We start from the raw sequence: 11256 nt of genomic DNA on the forward strand, positions 1-11256 counted from the left end.
CAACATAGGCCAGGCACAGTGGCTCATGCCTGTAAATCCCAGCACTTTGGAAGGCTGAGGCAGTAGAATCTCTTGCAGCCAGGAGTTTGAGAGCAGCCTGGGCAACAAAGAAGGACCTCATCTCTACAAAAAGTAAAATAATTAGCCAGGCATGGTGGTGTGCACCTGTAGTGCCAGTTATTCAGAAGCCTGGGCAGGAGGATCACTTGAGGCCAAGACTTCAAGGCTGCAGTGAGCTAAGATCACACCACTGCACTCCAGCCTGGGCAACAGAGTGAGAGTGTGTCTCTTAAAAAACAAAACAAAACAAAACAAAACAAAACCCACATATTACTTCAGTGTGTGGATGTATCATGGCTTATTTAATGGCAGACATCTGAGTTATTTCTAGTCTTTTAACTATTATAGTCCTGCAATGAACAGCCGTGTACAAGTACTTCTCTGTATATTTTGCCAATATTATCTTCGGGGAAGATTCCTAGAAATGGCATTGCTGAGAAGGGGTAAAGGTGAATGTGATACTGCCCAATTCCGCTCCAGAGGGGCTGTACCAATTTGCATTTTCACCAGCCCTGCCAACAGAATTTTCCATCTAACATCCTGGATTTCTAGCTATGTGAATATGGGCAAGTTACTTAGCTTCTCAAAGGAAGTTACTTCGCCTTTTTTAGGCCTTCATTTCTTCATCTATAAAATGGGACGTGAACATACCTACTTAAGGATGTTGTCGTAAGAATTAAGTAAAAGAACAAAGGCAAAGCATTTAGCAGTGCCTGTAATAAATTAAGTCCTCAGTAAATGTTAACTGCTGTGATCACAGAGAACTGTGATAGATAATGCAAGAATATTAAAAAATAATTAGCATGGTTTGGCTTTTATTAATTCATTATAACACTTTCAGTATATTTACTTTCTCAATTTTATTAGACTTAGAATAATTTTAAAATTAGAATGCTTTCTGATGGAAAAAGAAAGTAGGGTGGTAGAGTGTGGTTAGTCTGAGATTAAGGAGGCATTCATATATTATCTATTCTGTGATAATAATTGTGATCAAAAGTTGATAGTCTTCTGATCAGCAAACATAACACTGGAAATATCTTTTAAAAACTGCAGTCTCCTCTTCCCGCCATCTTGGCTCCTGTGGAGGCCTGCTGGGGACAGGACTTCTAAAAGGAACTATGTCTGGAAGGCTGTGGTCCAAGGCCATTTTTGCTGGCTATAAGCGGGGTCTCCGGAACCAAAGGGAGCACACAGCTCTTCTTAAGATTGAAGGTGTTTACGCCCGAGATGAAACAGAATTCTATTTGGGCAAGAGATGCGCTTATGTATACAAAGCAAAGAACAACACAGTGACTTCTGGCGGCAAACCGAACAAAACCAGAGTCATCTGGGGAAAGGTAACTTGGGCCCATGGAAACAGTGGCATGGTTCGTGCCAAATTCCGAAGCAATCTTCCTGCTAAGGCCATTGGACACAGAATCCGAGTGATGCTGTACCCCTCAAGGATTTAAACTAACGAAAAATCAATAAATAAACGTGGATTTGTGCTCTTGTATTTTTGTTAAGTGGATTAAAAAACTTAATACCTTAAAAAACAAAAAACAAAAAAAACTGCAGTCTGTACCAGAAAGTTTGAAAGTTATGTTCTTCAAAAGGTGCTCATTTCCATTTGGAAAAGTAAACAGTAAACTGCACATCAAGTGATGTTAAGACATTATTTTTTTAGGTGTGATAATAGTATGATTTTCATCAAGTATTCTGATCTTTTAGAGATATACACTAAATATTTACAAACAAAATGATATGATGTCAGGGATTATGCCAAAATAATATGCAGGAATATTATATATAATATAGTGCAGGAATTTAGACATAATAAGCAGTCAGGAGTTGATAACTGCTCACGCTGGGTGATGAGTACATGGGGATTCATTATACTCTCCTGTCCTTTTGAATAGATGCTCATGTAAAATAAATGGAGCTAGTGTGGATAAAGACAAATATCCCTACATATATATATATCTTTTGCATTTGAAGAAAACACTATTAACCTAAAGCAAATGTAAATAAACAGAGAAAAAACAAATATTCAAAAGAATACCATCTTAGCCTGATCAAATCTAAAATATGGCCAGGCGCAGTAGCTCACGCCTGTAATCTGAGCACTTTGGAAGCCAACGCAGGTGGATCACTTGAGGTCAGAGACCAGCCTGACCAACATGGTGTAACCCTGTCTCTATTAAAAATACAAAAATCCCTCCCTCCCTCCCTTCCTTCCTTCCCTCTGTGGCCCACGCTAGAGTACAGTCGGCTCGCTGCAGACTCCCTGCGTCCGGCTCCCGTGATTCTCCTGCCCCGGCCTGCGGGCTGCCTGGGATTGCCGGCGCGCGCCACCACCCCTCCCTGGTTTTTCTCCTTTGGCTGGAGGCGCAGTTTCGCCATGTTGGCCAGGCTGGTCTCCAGCTCCTGACCTGGAGTGGTCTGCCCGCCTCGGCCTCCCGAGGCGCTGGGACTGCAGACGGAGTCTCGCTCACTCGGTGCTCGGTGTTGCCTGGGCTGGAGTGCGGTGGCGTGGTCTTGGCTCGCTGCAACCTCCGCCTCCTAGCCGCCTGCCTTGGCCTCCCAGGGTGCTGGGATTGCAGCCTCTGCCCGGCCGCCGCCCCGTCTGGGAGGTGGAGAGCGTCTCTGCCTGGCCGCCTATCGTCTGGGAAGTGAGGAGCGCCTCTGCCCGGCCGCCCCGTCTGGGAAGAAGTGAGGAGAGCCTCTGCCCGGCCGCCCCGTCTGGGAAGAAGTGAGGAGCGCCTCTGCCCGGCCGCCCATCGTCTGGGATGTGAGGAGCGCCTCTGCCCGGCCACCGCCCCATCCGGGAAGTGAGGAGCGCCTCTGCCCAGCCGCCCATCGTCTGAGATGTGAGGAGCCCCTCTGCCCGGCCGCCACCCCGTCTGGGAAATGAGGAGCGTCTCTGCCCGGCCGCCCCATCTGGGAAGTGAGGAGCACCACTGCCCGGCCACGCCGTCTGGGATGTGGGGAGCGCCTCTGCCCGGCCGCCCCGTCTGGGAGGTCTACCACGGAGGCCAGAAGCAATGTGGGGGCTGGACGTGGTGGCTCACGCCTGTAGTCCCAGTACTCTGGGAGGCCGAGGTGGGTTGATCACTTGAGGCTAGGAGTTCGAGACCAGCCTGGCCAACATGGCGAAACATATGAAAAATACAACAGACAAACCAACCAACCAACCCAGCAACAACAAAACAGGTCTACCCTGGAGTCATAATCTAATTTTTTCTATTTTCCTCCCTTTCTGATCCTTTATCCCACTTTCTTTTTCTTCCTCTTCCTTCTCCTTCTTCTTTGTCAAATAGAGGATTGAGTTATTATCATTGATCCATACAAAGTCCCTCTCTCATTTATTTTAATTCCCACCCCCCATTTCTATTCCCTGTCTTCCCATGTGCAACCTTCCTAGTATGTTTGATATGCATCTTTTTGTTTGTTTGTACTTTTAGAAAATGTTTATTGTTTTGTGTGCAAAAAAAAATTAATAAAAAAAAAAATTAGGGCCGGGCGTGGTGGCTCACGCCTGTAATCCCAACACTTTGGGAGGCTGAGGAGGAGGATCACAAGGTCAGGACATCAAGGCCATCCATGCTAAGACAATGAAACCCCATCTCTATAAAAAATCCAAAAAATTAGCCGGGCATGGTGGCATGCGTCTGTAGTCCCAGCTACTTGGAAGGCTGAGGCAAGAGAATCCCTTGAACCCAGAAGGTGGAGGTTGCAGTGAGCCAAGATTGCACCACTGCACTCCAGCCTGGGCCACAGAACAAAACTGTCTCAAAAAAAAAAGGCTGGGTGCAGTGGCCCACGCCTGTAATACACCCAGCAGTTTGGGAGGCTGAGGCGGGTGGATCAACTGAGGTCAGGAGTTCGAGACCAGCCTGGCCAACATGGTGAAACCCTGTCTCTACTAAAAATACAAAAATTAGCCAGGCGTGGTGGCATGTGCCTGTTTAAGCCCAGCTACTCAGGAGGCTGAGAGAGGAGAACTGCTTGAACCCAGGAGGCGGAGGTTGCAGTGAGCTGAGATCATGCCACTGCACTCCAGCCTGGGCGATAGGGCAAAACTCCATTTCAACAACAACAAAAAATCTAAAATACTATTAGTGATCAGATATAATATACCTGGCAAATACATCTATATAAAGTCAGTAATCACTTTTTTGGCATCTACAAGAAAACACTGCTACAAGTGGAGAGTGAATGATCAAAGGTTTAAACCAGGCTTTTAAAGGTACTAGACACAGATAGGCAAGAAAGTAGAACAATGTTATTTGCAAAGCAAAAGGTGGGATGTAACTGTGAGATGGATGGTCACCAAAATAGACTAAGGAGCAGATTAAGACAGAAGTCAATTAGGAGGCTTTCTGTATGTGTAGAATAAAATACTCATCATTCTCCACTACACCACTCTTAACACCATTTATCTGTCAACAGCACCACTACTTAAATTACCTAATACTCCAGTATAGTAAGAAACCCAGTATTTTTCTTTTTCTTTTTTTTTGAGACAGAGTTTCGCTCTTGTCACCCCGGCTGGAGTGCAGTGGCGCGATCTCGGCTCACTGCAACCTCCACCTCCCGGGTTCAAGCAATTCTCCTGCCTCAGCCTCCCGAGTAACTGGGATTACAGGCACCCACCACCACACTCGGCTAATTTATTGTATTTTAGTAGAGACAGGGTTTCGTCATGTTGGCCAGGCTGGTCTCGTACTCCTGACCTCAGGTGATCTGGCTGCCTCGGCCTCCCAAAGTGCTGGGATCGCAGGCATGAGCCACTGCGCCTGGCCAAAACCCAGTATTTTTCTATCCATCCCTTGAAATGCCTCTTCTGTAATTTCTGTTCTCATGGTCATATACTTAGACCAAGTTTCATCACTTGATGCCTATCTTACTAAAACTCCTCCTCTGTTTATATTCTTGTTTATACTCTCTCACCCTCCCAATTTTCTCAGACACTGTCACTAGTTAAACTTTCCTAAAATGCTGCTCTTTCAGCAAATTGCTCTTCAGCTCAAAAATCATCAGTGACCACCGCTGGAGTATCAAGTGAAAATTAATTGGCCTGATATTCAGGTCTCCTTAGTACTGGCTCCAATTATTATTATATATATATTTTTGAGATGGTTTCTTGCTCTATTGCCCAGGCTGGAGTGCAGTAGCATGACATCAGCCTTGAATTCCTGGGCTCAGATGATCCTCTCATCTCAGTCTCCTAAAGAGCTGAGACTACAGGCACACACCAACATACCTGGCTAATTTTTTGTATTTTTAGTAAAGATGGGGTTTCACCATGCTGCCCAGGCTGGTCTTGAACTCCTGGGTTCAAGAGATCCACCCGCCTCAGCCTCCCAAAGTGCTAGGATTACAGGCATGAGCCACCACACCCAGCCTCTATTTATCTATTTAACTCATTTCTTACCAACACCTAACCCTCAAAGCAAAATCTCTACCACTTGAACCATTCCCAGCATTCCTTTGCTTAAGCCATTCTTATCATTAACTGACTCGGCCCTCAAGCCTGGGCTTACTCATCTCTCCTATCTAGCTCAAGTCTTCTCTCTTCCTTCTTTGAACAACGTAGTTGACTAAAATAGTGTTTCTCAATGTTTTCTTTTTGAGACAGAGTCTTGCTCTGTTGCCCAGGCTGGAATGCAGTGGCACAATCTCGGGTCACTGCAGCTTCCGCCTCCTGGGTTCAAGCGATTCTCCTCCTTCAGCATTCCAAGTAGCTGAGACTACAGGTGTGCACTACCACACCTGCTTAATTTTTGCATTTTTAGCGGAGATGGAGTTTCACCATGTTGGCCAGGCTGGTCACAAACTCCTGACCCCAAGTGATCTGCCTGCCTCAGCCTCCCAAAGTGCTGGGATTACAGGCGTGAGCCATCACACCTGGCCGCAAACTTTAATGTGTATATGAATCCCTAGGGATCGTGTTAAAATAAAGACTTTAATTCAGTAGCTCCAGGATGGGGCCTGAGATTCGCATTTCTAAAGCTTTCAGGTGATATGGATTCTGCAGGTCTGTGATTCACACTCTGATACCAGAATACTTTGGGATTTCTGGATCTACACCTAATTTTCTAAATTTGTAAATATATGTTTTGGCACTTTTCATCAATACAGCTGTAAATGATTCATATTTCTTTTATATCAGATGCCAAATAAACCCAACTCAAGTCAACATTTATGAAAGTCCACTGTGTAATGAGCACTGTCCTACGTGCTGATAGAAAGATTGAGAATAAGTATCCAGCCTTTTGAGTACACAGTATAGGAAAATGAGATAATATAGTGTCCCTTATGACAGGAACACAGGATAGAAGCTAAAAATGTGCTGAATTGAGAATAAATGGACACAGAGTGAATCAAGGCTCTAAGTCAATAAAAACATAAAATGATACGAAAACTGACCCAGTCAATTCTAAAATAATCATTTGGGATCCCAAAGGGCTGGATATAAAAACAGGGACAGGCTGAATTTTTTTTGCTTTTTTCTTTTCTAAGCCTGGGTTTGTATAAAGAGTAAAGGAGGGGCAAAAGCTCTAAAGAATGGTCAGATAGGCCAGGCGCAGTGGCTCACAACTATAATCCCAAAACTCTGGGAGGCCAAGGTGGGAGGACTGCTTGAGCCAAGGAGTTAAAGACCATCCTGGGCAACATAGTAAGACCTCATCCCTACAAAAACATTTTAAAAATTACCCAGGGTAGTGGCGCCCACCTGTAGTCCAAACTATTCAGGAAGCTGAGGTGGGAGAATTGCTTGAGGCCAGATCAAGGCTGCAGTGAGTCGTGTTTGCATCACTGCACTCCAGTCAAAAGAAAAGACAAGACAAGGAAAAAGAAAAAAAAAAAAGAGAAAGAAAAAGAAAAGTAGATATACCAAGGGCAAAAGGGTCAGGGTCAAAATAAAGGAAAAAAAAATCTGAAAATAATTTATGAGATAAATTAATAGTGATTTGAAAGGCAATAAGCAGTTACAGTACCAAAGATATTATAAGCAATTTAAATTTCTAAGTCTCAAGAAATTGTTCCAGTGACAAGACCTATATCCAAATTCTTTAGCTACTATCTTAAATCTTACCTTTAAGAGCCTGGAGGAATTATGTCAACAAAAATGAAAATAAGGCAAAGATTATCTGTATATAATAAAAATTAAAGCTATTTTTAAAAAGTGAATTTTGGTACATTTTGAAAAATAATTATATAAAAGACTAGAATGCAATTCCATTTCCAGGAATCTACCTTATAGAAATACTTGCACAAGGACAAAATTATATACATACAAGGCTATTCACTGCAGCATTTTTGTAATAGGAAAAGGTTAAAAACCATGTGAACATCCATCAATAAGGGACAGGTGTCATCCCAGGGATGCTGGAATGATTTAACATATGCAAGTCAATAAATGTGATGTATCACATAAACAGAATTAAAAACAAAAACCATATGATCATCTCAATAGATGCAGAAAAAGCATTGAACAAAATCCAGCATCCTTTACAACAAAAAACTCAACAAATGAGGCATAGAAAGGACCTAACTCAAAATAATAAAAGCCATATATGACGACAAAGCCAACATCATACTGAATGGGGAAAAGTTGAAAGCATTCCCCCTGAGAACAGGAACAAGACAAGGACGTTCACTTTCACCACTCCTATTCGACATAGTTCTGGAAGTACTAGCCAGAGGGAAAGCAAGGGAAAGCAATAAAGTGTATCCAAATTGGAAAAGAGGAAGTCAAACTATCACTGTTTGCAGATATTATGACTGTATACCAAGGAAATCCTAAAGACTCCAACAGACTCTTGGATTTGATAAATGAAATCAGTAAAGTCTCAGGTTACAAAATCAATGTACACGAATCAGTAGCACTGCTATATACCAAAAACGTCCAAGCTGAGAATCAAATCAAGAACTCAATCCCTTTTACAATAGCTGCAAAAATAAAAAATAAAAAATAAATAGAATACCTAGGAATATGCTTAACCAAGGAGATGACAGATCTCCACAAGGAGAACTACAAAATACTGCTGAAAGAAATCATAGATGACACAAATGGAAACTCATCCCATGCTCACGGATTGAAGGAATCAATATTGTGAAAATGACCATACTGCCCAAAGCAATCTACAGAGTCAATGCAATTCCCATCAAAATACCAAGATCGTTTTTCACAGAATTAGAAAAAACAATCCTCAAATTAATATGGAACAAAAAAAAGCCTGAATAGCCAACGCAATTCTAAGCAAAAAGACAAATCTGGAGACATCACATTACCAGACTTCAAATACACTACAAGCCTATAGCTACCACAACAGCATGGTACTGGTTTAAAAGTAGGCACGTAGACCAATGGAACAAAATAGAGAACTCAGAAATAAAGCCAAATACATATAGCCAACTGCTCTTTGACAAAGCACACAAAAACAAAAATTGGGGAATGGACACCCTATTTAATAAATGATGCTGGGAAAACTGGCAAGCCACATGAAGAATGAAACTTGATCCCTACCTATCACCCGATGCAAAAATCAACTCAAGTTGATAAAAGATTTAAATATAAGACCTGAAACTATAAAAATTCTAGAACATTGGAAACAGTCTTCTAAACACTGGCCTAGGCAAAAAATTCATGACTAAGACCCCAAAAACAAATGTAACAAAAACAAAAATAAATAAATGGGACCTAATTAAACTAAAAAGCTTCTGCACAGCAAAAGAAATAATCAAGAGTAAACAGACCACCCACAGAATGGGAGAAAATATTTGCAAACTATGCATCCAGCAAAGGACTAGTATCCAGAATCTACAAGGAACTCAAATCACAAAGAAAAAAAAAACAATTGCATTAAAAACTGAGCAAAGGACATGAATAGACATTTCTCAAAAGAAGATATACAAATGGCCAAAAAACATGAAATAATCATTAATTATTCAACATCACTAATCATCAGGGAAATGCAAATTAACCACAATGAGATACCACCTTGCTCCTACAGGAATGGTTATTCTTAAAAAGTCAAAAAATGGGCCGGGCACGGTAGGCCATGTCTGTAATCCCAGCACTTTGGGAGGCCCAGGCGGGCGATCACCTGAGGTTGGGAGTTTGAGACCAGCCTGACCAACGTGGAGAAACCCGTCTCTACCAAAAATACAAAATTAGCTGGGCATGGTGGCACATGCCTGTAATCCCAGCTACTCGGGAGGCTGAGTCGGGAGAATTGCTTGAATCCGGGAGGCGAAGGTTGGGGTAAGCCAAGATCACGCCACTGCACTCCAGCCTGGCAACAAGGGCGAGACTCCATCTCAAAAAAAAAAAAAAAAAAAAAGTCAAAAAACAATAGATGTTGGTGTGGATGTGGGGAAAAGAGACCGCTTATTACACTACTATACAGCCTCTACAGAAAACGGTATGGAGACTCCTTAAAGAGCTAAAAAAAGATCTACCATTCAATCCAGAAATTCCACTGTTGGGTATCTACCCAAAGGAAAGAAGGTCATTATATGAAAAAGACTTTTGCACATGTATATTTATAGCAGCACAATTTACAACTGCAAAGATGTGGAACCAATCTAAGTGCCCATCAACTGAGTGGATAAAGAAAATGTGGTATATATAAACCATGGAATACTACTCAGCCATTAAAAGGAACAAAATAATGTCTTTTGCAGCAACTTGGATGAAGCTGGAGGCCATTTTTCTAAGTGAAGTAACACAGGGGTGGAAAACCAAAAGCCGTATGTTCTCACTTTATAAGTGGAAGCTAAGCTATGAGTATGCAAAGACATAGGTTTGAAGTGATATAATGGACTTTAGAGACTCAGAAAGGGGAGGGTGAAAGGGGGCTAGGAATCAAAAACTACACATTAGGTACAATGTACGTTACTTGGGTGACTAAAATCTCAGAATTCACCACCATATAATTCATCCATGTAACAAAAAACCACTTGTACTCCAAAAGCTGCTGAAATTTTATCTTTTTTTTTTTTTGGAGATGGAGTCTTGCTCTATCATCCAGGCTGGAGTGCAGTGGTGTGATCTCCACTCATTGTAACCTCCACCTCCCAGGTTCAAGCGATTCTCCTGTCTCAGCCTCCGGAGTAGCTGGGACTACAAGCATGTGCCACCACACCCGGCTAAATTTTGTATTTTTAGTAGAGACAGAGTTTCATCACGTTGGCCAGGCTAGTCTCGAACTCCTGACCTCAGGTGATCCACCCATCTTGGCCTCCCAAACTGCTGGGATTACACGCGTGAGCCACTGCGCGGGGCCATTGCTGAAATTTTTAAAAAGGAGGGACAGGTGAAACAGATTACGGATAGCCATACAAGGAGGTGTTATGTGGTTATTAAAAATGAGGCAGCTTTTTTTTTTTTACCCATATATGAAACCATCTGTAACACCTATCAATGGAAAAAAAAAAAAAAAGGCAAAGTGAAAAACTGCATAGTGTGCAGCCATATGTGTAAAAAATGCACTGATTTTGACCTATAGAATATCCCTGAAAGGACACTCAAGGAAGTAGAAAACAGTGACTGCTTCCTGGACGAAGAGCTGGGACACAATGGAGAAGACTATTTACTTTTCTTTTTTCTTTTTTTGAGATGGAGTCTCGCTCTGTTGCCAGGCTGGAGTGCAGTGGCGCGATCTCAGCTCACTGCAACCTCCACCTCTGGGGTTCAAGCGATTCTTGTGCCTCAACCTCCTGAGTAGCTGGGACTACAGACGCCTGCCACCACGCCCGGCTAATTTTTGTATTTTTAGTAGACACGGGGTTTCACCGTGTTCGTCAGGATGGTCTCGATCTCCTGACCTTGTGATCCGCCCGCCTAGGCCTCCCAAAGTGCTGGGATTAAAGGCGAGAGCCACTGCGCCCGGCCAAGACTTACTTTTCAATGTACTTTTAGCCCTTTTAGAATTGTACATATATCATTTATTCAAGAGGCAGATTTTAAACGTTTTTGTAAAAAGCTAAATAACACCCAGAGTGACTCAAAAAATTTCTCAACTTTGCCTAAGTGAGTAGTAAGTCTAGAGTTTTGTTTTTTTTTTTTTTTTTTTTTTTTTGAGACAGTTTCTCTCTGCCGCCCAGGCCGGAGTGCAGTGGCGATCTCGGCTCACTGCAACCTCTGCCTCCCAGGTTCAAGCGACTCTCCTGCCTCAGCCTCCAGAGTAGCTGGGATTACAGGTG

General features: G+C 42.7%; 1 protein-coding gene and 1 pseudogene across 4 annotated transcripts in view; one reads left to right on the top strand and one right to left on the bottom strand.

Moving 5' to 3' along the window:
• ANXA7 (annexin A7) overlaps window positions 1–11256 on the bottom strand; it is a 41853-nt gene that overhangs the window by 28067 nt on the left and 2530 nt on the right. The gene's annotated exons all lie outside the window — the stretch shown is intronic.
• Window positions 885–1595, top strand: LOC100606008 (annotated as a pseudogene). The gene has a single exon (XR_004026710.1). The product of XR_004026710.1 is annotated as a 60S ribosomal protein L35a pseudogene (transcript).

Source organism: Nomascus leucogenys, chromosome 18 (genome assembly GCF_006542625.1).
Source record: "Nomascus leucogenys isolate Asia chromosome 18, Asia_NLE_v1, whole genome shotgun sequence".
Taxonomy (NCBI): domain Eukaryota; kingdom Metazoa; phylum Chordata; class Mammalia; order Primates; family Hylobatidae; genus Nomascus; species Nomascus leucogenys.